A 12052-nucleotide genomic window follows, 5' to 3' on the forward strand; every position below is an offset into this window, starting at 1 on the left:
CTATTAACTTTTTGTCATAAATTTTAGATGGTAAAATAGACTTGAAATGGAGTATTCTAGTAATGTCAAATTTTATGCATGTTTAAGAGGAAAAATTTTAGATGATAAGATATATTTGAAATGAGATATTTTAGTAATGTCAAATTTTGTGTGTTTAAGAGAAAACATATTTTTTAGTTGTTGAATGAAGTAGAAACTTTAAAAACACTCGTTTTGAAAACTTTATGAGGTTTGTGTACTTTTAGATCATAAAAAAAATAATGACACGTAATTAAGCAAGTTCATGTTTTGAATTTAGTTGATTTTCATTTATTTGGTTGTCATGAATTTTCTTCTTATGTTATTAATAAATTTATAAAATAAGATTTGATAGAGCAATTAACCTTATCAAATACTTAAACGAGTATAAATGTCATTTCACTTATAACTAAACTTTGAAATTGGCTATTGGATTTGGGCTTTGTAGTTGATTTCCTCCTTTGGGCAATTTCATTGCCAAGTGTCAAGCGAAAAAGCCCTTTGGGCTTCTTTTACATTGCCAAGTGTCAAGCATATACATTAATTATTGAATTACTTAATTATACATATAATTGCAATTAATAAAATTGTAATATAAATTAACTGCTATAGTGCAATTAGTAATAAGAAAAGAAAGCATATACAGTACTTAATAGATTCAATCTTGTGAACTAATATATTCTTTTCGTTTCATTTTCTTTATTTATATTTTTTAGGAATATAACATAAGTATGTTCATTTTATTTTTTAAATATTTTAAATTATTTTTCATGATTTAATTCTATATTTTGACATTAAAATTTATGGAACATCAAATTTATAAAAATATAAAAATTTAACACTAAATACATTAAAATAATATTTTTTACATTTCTCGAACATCAAAAAAAATAATTTTAAAAATTAACTGATTCAATATATTAATGAATGAAATAGAAAAGAAAGAAACAAAAAATAAGGTAAGTTTGCTGGTGAATGAACTAAAAATTAAAATAAAGAGTATGAGGAAAACACGTGAACCACGCCAACTCAAACAAAAAACCAAAGCAAAATTAATAATAATCATAATTGAAATTTGAGTGGTGATGTAACAAAAATCACCAATGCATGATGGAAGCAAAATGTCATGAGACATAAAACAGTACTTTACATTGCCAAGTGACAAGCAAGGAAGCCCTTTAGGACTTCCTTTAAATATAGTTATAGATGAGAATGATAGCCGTCAAAAGGGGTGAACTGAAATTAATTTTGCTTCATGGTTGAGTTTGATTAGACGTATATAATAGTAATAATCTTTGTAAGCTGCTTACAAATTGGGTAATGCCCACACTTTGGATTTAGCTTAATTCGTTGCCTTGGTTCTTTCATCACTAGAGGAAAGATATCCACTTTATTCTAGATTTATCTTAATTTTGGTATCTTTTATATTTTCAATCAAAAAAACATGTATATTAGATTAAGGAAAGCCTTTTTTTTTTTATAAGTTAAGACTTATCTCATTTCTTATTAATATGAGATTCCTAATATTTGTATCTAGCTAAAGTAATGGGATTTTTAGACAAAGATTTAACATTCGAATTATAATATTTTTTTGTAAGGCATAATATATATATATATATATATAAGAGCTCTTAAACTATTTAAAAAATTTCAAATAAGGTCTTATACTTTTATTGCGTACAATCGAGCCCTTATACTTTTATTTTAAATCAAATAAACCCATGTCTATTTTTTTAGTCAAATAAGCTCTTATAACTAATGATGAACTTGGTTAAAATGTTACATGTCATTCTATACTGTGTAACGCAAACGTGGCATGTTAATATATTATAATTGATGATGATGTGACATATCGACATATAATAATTTATGATGATGTAACATATTGATTTAGCATGATACTATGATCATGCTACATTTTTCTCTTTTTCATATCAACGCTATATTAGTGCCATGTGGATATAAGATGACAAGTGACATTTTGACTAATGACAATTAGTCAATCATTAGTCATAAGGGCTTTTTTGATCTAAAATGAAAGTACAAGAACTTGATTTAACATAATAAAAGAATAATGACTTATTTTCTTGAATAGCTTTGAAACTTTTTGGAGTATTATGCCTTTTTTTAATTTTTTTTATAAAAAAATAAAAAATTAGGATATGAAATATGGTCTAAGTAACTAGTTGTTATATGAGACGTCAATGGTCGCTTTGCATAATGTGCACTTTTTGTAGGAAGTGCTATTCGAGTAGAGTTATTTTAAAAATGTTGTAATGAGATGTAGAGAGAAATTAAGATAATGTTCGACAAACTTAATGTACAATTGTTGTAAGATGTTAAAAAAAATTATCTAATAATATTTTAATTTAGTTTAATAAATAAAAAAGAGGTAACTTTATTGAACTAATTCATAAGTTTTAAAATGAAAGAAAAAAAATGTGAAACCCCAACTTTTCATTCAAATGTAAATTGGTAATTTTCCATGAAATATAATGAGTCTCTCTTTCATGAGTTATTAATATAAGTTTCCAATCAAAATGTTCATAACTTCCCTCTTCATATAGTGTTTTCATACTAAGGAATGAATATTTGAAGAATGGTAGAGAAAGGAAACAAAAAAGAGTCAATTTTTGAAAGTTAAGGCATGAATGGTCGATCCTTACCAAGAGGTGGTCAATCCTTAGAGGTTAAAGGTTTATGATTAGCTTTCTAGAATCTAGGGATCAACCACTAAAGAGAAAAAGGTCGACTCCTGCAACTTAGAACACAAATTTTAGCTCTTTGAAACTTAGTGATTGACTTTTGAAGAACAAAAGGTCGATCCTTGTAATACAGAACATGATTTCTAGCTTTCTAGAACTCAAGAATAAAAGGTTGATCCCTACAACCCAACAAGGAAAAAATATAACACAGGGATTGACTCCTAGAGGAAAATATGTCGATCCATGGAGCCTAACATGGAAAAAAATAAAACCCTTACCTAAGTGTCATGAGCCAACCTTGTATCAGATGATGATAGTGTAGGATTGTTTAGGAGATTAAGTTTTTTTATACCTATAAGGGAAATGTCCCACTTTCAACCAATGTAATGTCTTGCGTTGACACCTTTATAAAAACTTGTTAAGTCTTTAGAGGGGGGACCCTTTAGAAAAGAAATGTCCTCATTTCAAGCATTGTAATGTCTATTGGTAGAATTCTTGTAAAATCTCGTAAACTCTTTATAAGGGGTGAGTAGTCGATGGATTATTGGGTTGCCTCACTGGTAAAGGTATATGTTTGTAGCAATTCATCTAGAGTTGCCCCTACGGCTCGACGATGGCATGCCTTGTACCCTTTGTAATCAATTTCATATTAATAAAATAGTTTTCCTTTCAATGACTAAGTGATTGCATATATGGCATTCAACATGCCTTTTTATTTTGATATGGGTTCCTTTAGTTTGATTTGTTGTTGTTATTAATGTTGGAACATATACAATCCAGTATTGGCTGACTTATGTGGAAGCGTCCACTCAAGTGCCGCATGGACTATCGCATACTTTGGTGAAGGAGCATAGTTCATGTGACGTCGGGGCGTTGTAAAGACACCTGGGTGTTGTGAAGGACACCAATCATGGCGAGGTTGAAAACCCTACTAAGGAGAATCACCAATTTTGGCAAGGTTAGAAAACCCCACTAAGGTGAAGAATAGCCAAAATCCCACTTTAGTTGGCTATGCCAAAAATATGAAAACCTCTTACTCTTGAAAAAGAGCCTACAAAAATAAGCACTCTTGCTTAAGAAAATATTATTTATTAACTCTCAACTTGGATGTCCCATAACTAAGCTTAAGGGTCCTATTTATAGTATTATAGGCCTACATTCTAATAAAATTCTACTTCTAGTTATCTAATATAATTAGAATAATTAATAAGAGATTTCAATAAAATTGGTGTTCTATTCCTAAATAGAACATGACTAACTTAAATTCTTAATAAAAATAAGAAAAGAATTCTAATCTAAATAGAATAAAGAAAATAAATCTTAAATCAACTAAAATTAGAAAAAACTAAATTAAATAAAATACAATCCCAAACGTTCCTGCATCATTCTCCTCGGGTCAGAAAAACTCGGCTCTGATGAGTAAGCTTTGACATACTTCATGTTTGGATCCACGTACTATCATAGTCCATACCAACCATTTAAATGAGTCATCTAGTGTTTTGAAGGTTGTCTTCCATTCATCTCCAAGTCGCATTCTAATTTGATGATATCATTTCTTCAAATCGATTTTCAAAAGCACCTTAGAACCAATAAGCATGTTATCCAATCGAGGGATAGGAAAATCATACTTAACTGTAGGCTTGTTAATGGCATGGTTGTTTACAAAGCTTCTCAATAAGTTTTTCAAACTTTTGTTGACCAATTTTGTTTGACCATGCTTGGATAAGGGTAAAGATACTTCATTCTCCTTAGAGACTAATAAGAGACGAAATGGTTTGACTCACGATAAGCTTTGTTTAAGCCAGCCATAGTGATGAGTGCTTTATCATCCTCTTGTCTCTTTGATCGATTTTCTGGCTTTAATGGAGTCAACATAATTTTTACTCCATTTTTGATAAAGGAATAAGTATTCTTGTATCCATCATGGTGAGCTCAATGATCATATTGCCATAGGCGTCCTAACAACAAGTGTCATGCGTCCATTGGGATAACATACCAGACTTCATCTTCATACTTATTTCTAATAGAGAATTGAACACAACAACGCTTTGTTACCTTAACTTCGTTTCCTTTTCTCAGCCATTGTAACTTGTAAGGATGGGGATGTACTTTAGTTAGAAGTTTCAACTTTTCCACCATATAGTTGGTAACAACATTCTCACAACTTCCACTATCAATAATGATATTACAAACCTTCCCTTGGGATGTGCACCTTATATGGAATATGTTATGACGAAGCCAACTTTCATCTTCTATCATCATAGCAGTGTTAAGGTTACGACGAACAACAAGAGCTTCTCTATGGTCACTAGAAACTTCTTCTATCTTTTCATTGTTGAATATTTTTGGCTCATTATCTACTTCTTCTAGGCTAGGTTTTTCCATAACTTCTTTTTCAACTAAGGAGATAATTCTTTGATTTGGACAATCAAAAGCAATATGCCCAAATCCTTGGCATTAGAAGCACTTTTTGTTGACATTAGAAGCATGAGTAGAAGTAGTCTCTTTATTATTTGGTGTTTTGGAAGAGTTTACCTTTGGAGATGGAATGATAACTGAACTCTATCTCCCACGATTTGAGGTGGAATCTTTCTGTCTATATGAACTCATTGAGCTTTTTTGTGATCGTTGTTTCTCAACCTTTAATGCTAACCTGATGACATCATTTAGTTCTAATATGGTTGTAGTTGAACAACATTTGCAATTTCAACATTGAGACCCCAAGGTAATGAGCTATAGTTTGTTTTTCAGGCTCATAGACATCACACTTCATGTGAAGTTATTTGAACTCTATTGCATATTCTTCCACCGACATTGTTTTTTGCCTCAAGTTATGAAATTTGATAAAAATTTCTGGTCTATAATGCTCAAGAAGGAACTTACGCTTGAGTTCTCAACGTATTTTATCCCATGTTCTGATCTTGTTGCGACCTTCTCTTTTTCGTTGCCTTTTGAGATTTTTCCACCAGATAGAGGTGTGCTTTTTTAATTTAATTGCCACAAGCTTCACATGTGTTTCATTAGGAATATCTTTGAGCTCGAAAACTCTTTTCACTATGTAGAGGCAATCAAGGAAGTCATCAGGATGAAGTCTTCCTTCAAACTCAAGAATGTCGACTTTAATTCTCAAATCTCTAGTAGCAGCAGTTCTCAAGTGACGAATAGGTACTTCTTCATCAGAAGACGAATGTTGATGAAATGAGTTGGTGTCATTCTCTTCATCACTAGAGCTATTATTGTTGATTTGAGCATCACGTATTGCTAGTTGCTCTTGTAATTCTTGAATTTGATGATGTAGTTTTGCAATCTCGATCTCATGATCTTTTTGATGATTTTGATGTCTTGGCGGCATTATTGTATGGTGATGACGATGTGGTAATATAGAAATAAGAAAAAAAAAAGGATGATATAACTATAAAATAATAGAATTACCAAACAAGAACTGTTGAAACTCATCAACAAACTTGAACTATGCAACGAATAACGACCTTCCAGCTCTGATACCAAACTGACACCAGGGCATTGTAAAGACACCTGGGTGTTGTGAAGGATACTAATCGTGGCAAGGTTGAAAACCCTACTAAGGAGAATCACTAATTTTGGCAAGGTTAGAAAACCCCACTAAGGTGAAGAATAGCCAAAATCCCACTTTAGTTGGCTATGCCAAAAATATGAAAACCTCTTACTCTTGAAAAAGAGCCTACAAAAACAAGCACTCTTGCTTAAGAAAATATTATTTATTAACTCTCAACTTGGATGTCCCATAACTAAGCTTAAGGGTCCTATTTATAGTATTATAGGCCTACATTCTAATAAAATTTTACTTCTAGTTATCTAATACATTTAGAATAATTAATAAGAGATTTGAATAAAATAGGTATTCTATTCCTAAATAGAACATGACTAACTTAAATTTCTAATAAAAATAAGAAAAGAATCCTAATCTAAATAGAATAAAGAAAATAAATCCTAAATCAACTAAAATTAGAAAAAACTAAATTAAATAAAATATAATCCCAGAAGCTCCTGCGTCATCATGACACCAAGCCTCCATTTTTCATTTCATTCTCTTGCAGCCTCTTGTCTCCTCTTTTTACTTTTCTCGCATCTTCCCTTCAACCCTCATCCATTTTTAGCTAAGATTAAGTTTCCACACTTGAATCTAAAGTAAGATTCAGCTTTATTAAGCTTTTAAACCCATGGCTTTAGCTCTAACTTTCTCTATCTACAACTCTTAGATTTCCTTTCCATTTGAGTAAGAGATTTTTATGGGTTTTACCTTTCAAAAGACTCACTAAAGGTAAGAACTCTTTTGGTTAAGTAATATAGATTGTGGGTTCAAATTTTAAAGCTTGTTGGTACTAAATTGTAAAAGTTGTAGTTTACCTGGTTTGTTTCGAATTAATGGTTCTGAGAGAAAACTAGGAAATTCATAGTGAGATTAATTATAATAAGTGTTGTTAGATCTCAAGGGTTGTAGATTGAGCAAGGCTTGGTGAATCAAAGGTGTTAGGAATATTAGCTCCATAATAGTGTGAAAATATCCAAAAGGAGGTGAATTAGATTTTTTTAAATTCTTTTTTTTAAATTAAATTTCCAATGAAGGCAAGCTAAAAACAATTTTCACAAACTTGTTTTTCTATCAAATTGTGCCATAAGTAATTTGAAGAGTAAATTAAGGAATAAACAAGTTAAAAACAAATTTTCAAGACTCTTTAAAGTAAAATGCACAAAAATAAATAATGAATAGTAAAGAAAAATGCACAAAAAATTTATAGAGGTTCAGCCCTTCCTTGGTGCCTACATCATCTCCTTTAGCAAGCTAAGGAGTTTAATCCACTATTAAATAAATTCAATACAATGCCTTTCAAAGGTTCAAACATAACCATTGCTTTTTCAAGAATCAAGTATAACCATTGCTTTTTCAAGAATCAAGCACAACCTTTAAACATTACCTTTTAAAGGCTAAGGTGTAACCTCTATGCCTTTCAAGGATCAAGTACAACCTTTAAATACTATCTTTTGTAGGCTAAGGAATAACCTTTCTCTTTTATAATTTTAAGTAGTAAGGATACCTTTAAAAGGTGGGTTTTGTGAAGTAAGTACTATGTAGATAAAGTGTGACGAATACAAAGATTTATACAACAAACAGGAGTGGTAGCACAAACAATTTGAAGCTCAAAATTGCTTGAAAGCTAAGTGAAAGGATGTGTTTTGCTTGTTCTAGCTTCGTTTGTCTTTCTTTTCTTCTATCTCTTCATAAAAGTTGATTTTTAAGTATTTGATGTTTTTCCCCACTCTTTTAACCTTGTAAATATGTTGGAGAAGTCTTTTTTATAGTTAGAGAAGCTTTGGAGCTATCAGAGAAAGTTTGGTGAAGAAAATAGCCATTTTTCCTTTGATTTTCATATGTAACGTCTAGTTATAGACCAAATGCATCGATACATTTTGTAATGTATCAATACATTTAAAATATATCCATACATTTTGGGCAGAACCATTTTGTTTAAAATGAATTGATACTTTTAACCAAAGTATTGATACTTGTAGCTTAAAACATAGAAAATTCATCTTTTTGAACCCAATTTGATACCAAATACTTAGACATTTAAAAATCGAATGCAAGGGAGGTTTAAAACTAATTTAAACAAGTTTAAAAACCATTCAAACAAGTTCAAAATCATTCAAGCAATTTCAAGACTCATTCAAGTAATTTTAAACCTTTTCACATGGATACACTTAGGATCTTTAAAACTCAATTAAACAAGTTTAAAATCTATTCAAACAAGGTTAAACACTCATTCAAACAACTTTAAAAATCATTCAAACAAGTTCAAAGATCAATTCAAGTAATTTTAATCATTTTTCACATGGAAACTTTTGCATTTCAAAAGCAAGTGTGTTAAAGTTTTAACATTAATAAATTAATTTCAAAAATATATTCAATCAACTTCAAAATTCATTCAAACAAGTTCAAGGATCACTTTAACAAGTTCAAAGATAATTGAAGCAATTTTGATCACTTTTTTCGTTTCAAAACTATAATCATTTTACAGCTAATAAAGCAAACACAAGGCTAAAAGAAAAATGTCTTTTTTCATGGTGAGTAGATATATTGTTTTAAGTATTTTAATATGTAAAGCTAACATGGTTTCATTGAAAAGGAAATTGTGAGAAACAACCTTTCTCATAAACCCAATTCAAAAATATCATTTATTATAATTTTAACTATTTTTAGCCAATATTTGTCATGACTTGACAACAATGCCCTTTCAACAATTTTAGACAAATTAAAATGGTTTCAGTTTTCTTTATCCCACCATCCAAACAAAAATTTCAAAATTAAATCCTAATTTTTCTCTCTTACCAAATACTGTCTATCTCGCCATCCAGCTCTTTTCGCTATCCCAAAGAGCAAAGAGGACATCAAGGTATGTGTTTTGGGTTCTTGGGTTTATTAGTTTATATTCATAGAGCCCTAAAGTTACGGAATTGAAATTGATTAGACATATCTGTAAATTAGAATATTGTATGACTTTAGTAACTTAAACCTGATTGTGAGCAAGCAAATCAATTAGTTATTAGGTATTGCACTACAGGTTTTTAGACATTGTGTTATTAGTTTTTAGGTATTGTGAAATTGGTTTTTAAGCATTGCGTGACTTAATCATTACATTGCATAATTGGTTTTTAGGCATTGCATGACTAAATTTTAGGTAATGCCTAAGTCACACAATGTCATATCAACCAGTCACATAATACATAAAAATTAGTCATGTAATACTTAAAAACTAGTCAAAAAATGCCGAAAAACTAGTTATGTAATACTTAAAAACCACCAAAACTACTGAATTGCATTTCACAAAATCAACAACTTCAAACAACTCACCTTATTTCATTTAACAATAGAATTAACGAATATTCCTACTTGGCGAAGAATGCTCAAAATGTTCAAAGGTTTATCTTCATGTATCAAAAACCACTCAAAAATGCTTAAAATACTCAAAGGTTTTCTTCGTGTATTAAAAACCACTCCAAAATGCTCAAAATGCTTAAAGGTTTTTCTTTTAGGCAAGGAATACTCTAGAGATGAATAGTTTGCCGAGGAATGCTCAAAGGATATGAGTCGGTTTAAGGTGCGAACTTAAACATATGGGTCGGTTTCATTAAGGGTAATTTTATCCAAAAATAATTTCTCTTGGCTAAAAATAGTTAAAATTATAAAGAAGGTTATTTGCAAAAACACCTTATTTATGAGGGATATTTTTGAAAAGAACCTTTTTATAGAATGTTTTGACTCACATCATTTAAATGTTATTTTTATGATTTTGAACTTTAGATCAAACTAAATGTTTTGTGAACTTTAAATCCAAATTCAACGTTTTCAGAATGGATTTCAAATACACACACACACACATTATGTAAATTTCTTTATTATGTAATAGTTTTAACATGGAAGAACAAGGCCTTTCAAATGGTTTCCTTAAAAAAAAACCCATGATAATATGTTTGAGCATGAAATTTATGTAAGTCTAAGTGGATGCAAAGATAGATGTATGCATTCCCACCTATATGAAAATGAGATTAACATGTTATATGCACATGAGTATGTAAAGAATGATTATGAGTTTGATATGTGAAGAAACACTATGTACAACATGATATGAGCATGAGTATGATTATGAGTTACAATGAAATGTGTTGAGAAGTTTATGATGTTACATGTTATGGATAATGTTATATCCTATATGATTTTGAGGCCATAATGTGGGATGTCGTACCACACAGTTATATATAACCATGAGTTGGGGTGGAATACCTCTTAATTTATATCTTAGAAAGTTGGGACCTTACCATTATCTTTGGTTGTCCTAAATAGTGGAGACTATACAGTTATCTTCAATTATCCTAGATAGTGGGAACCGTATCACTATCCTTAGTTATCCTAAACAGTAGGAATCATACCATTATCCTTGGTAGATTTCCTGAGAAAGTTACTTTGAATAGACATGTTAGATTGGCAGAAAGACTAAGTTTAAGTTATTTATTGAATTATGTGTTGAGTAGATGATGCATGGTGATATATGGTTGTGTCCTAGTGAAATCTTAGGTTACATGATTGTTCCTAAGTATAGAAAGTTAAGCAATGTTGTAAGATGTAGAAATAGTACAAGAGTTTGGGTTTTTATGGAAAAAGTATGAATGCCTCAAGAGAGGAATCGAAACCTTAGATATAGTGTAGTTTCTTTCCTTTTTATGATGGTTCTTCACTATCTTTGACTCTATTTTAAATTAGAACTCTTATGTGACTTGTTTTCAATTAAAAATAATTGGTTTGAGTTGGAAGACAACTTTACTTCAAGGATTTGTGAGAATGTATATTATCATAGTCAAGCTCATGTTTTATGTTAAATTATGGTTTATGTAACAGCTCTTTCTTTTTGATTTGTCCTCTTTTGTGTCTGTTCATAGAGCCTTTATGACTCACGTAAGATGAATTTTTATGATTTATATTAAATTATGGTCAAACACTCATTTAATCAATTTTAATGAGTTGAAAAAAAAATTAAAATCAATGCATGCTTTTGAAGCTGATAAAACCAATGCATTAAATGATTAATATTTTAAGTAATTTTAACGAATATTTGTAGATACTTATTACCGATCCTTAATTCAACCTCACAATCAGCTATGAAGATTCTTGCAATTGCAATGACTACATGTTGAGATAGATACTTTTAGTGAACGTATAGACTCCTTCTTTTCTTTCTTTTTTTTTTTGTCTTTGAAATGCCTCTTTCTTATTTACAATAAAGTTTTTAATATCTCGATTTTGGTTTAAATACTTAAAGATTTAACATACTAATGACATTTATTAAAATAATATTTACGAAATATTTTTCATATTTTTGATGATTCGTTATTTGATTTGACTTAATATATATACTTTTCAAAGGATAAAATACCCCAACTCCCTTAAATTTTAATTGAAATTTCAAGTGGGTTCATTAGTTTTCAAAATAGATACTTCGTCCAAAAAATACAAACATTGTTAACAGAAATTGGAAAAAGACTAAATATCTTTTCTTTTTTTATTAATTTAATAAATTATTATTATATTTTAAAAAAATTTAACAAAGGAGAAAAGAGCACCGATCAAGCTCCCCATTTTGGGAGGGTTTTTTTAATTAATAAAAAAATAAATTATATAATAACAACTTTAAAAATTAATTAAGAATAAATTATCTTTTTACTTTTTCCACATCAGTAAGTCATAAATTTAAAATCTTAACGTAAATGTGTAAAAGTTAACGTAACAAGTCAATGAA

Source organism: Theobroma umbraticum, unplaced genomic scaffold (assembly GCF_002168275.2).
Source record: "Theobroma umbraticum cultivar Fairchild unplaced genomic scaffold, ASM216827v3 scaffold_89.0, whole genome shotgun sequence".
Classification (NCBI taxonomy): domain Eukaryota; kingdom Viridiplantae; phylum Streptophyta; class Magnoliopsida; order Malvales; family Malvaceae; genus Theobroma; species Theobroma umbraticum.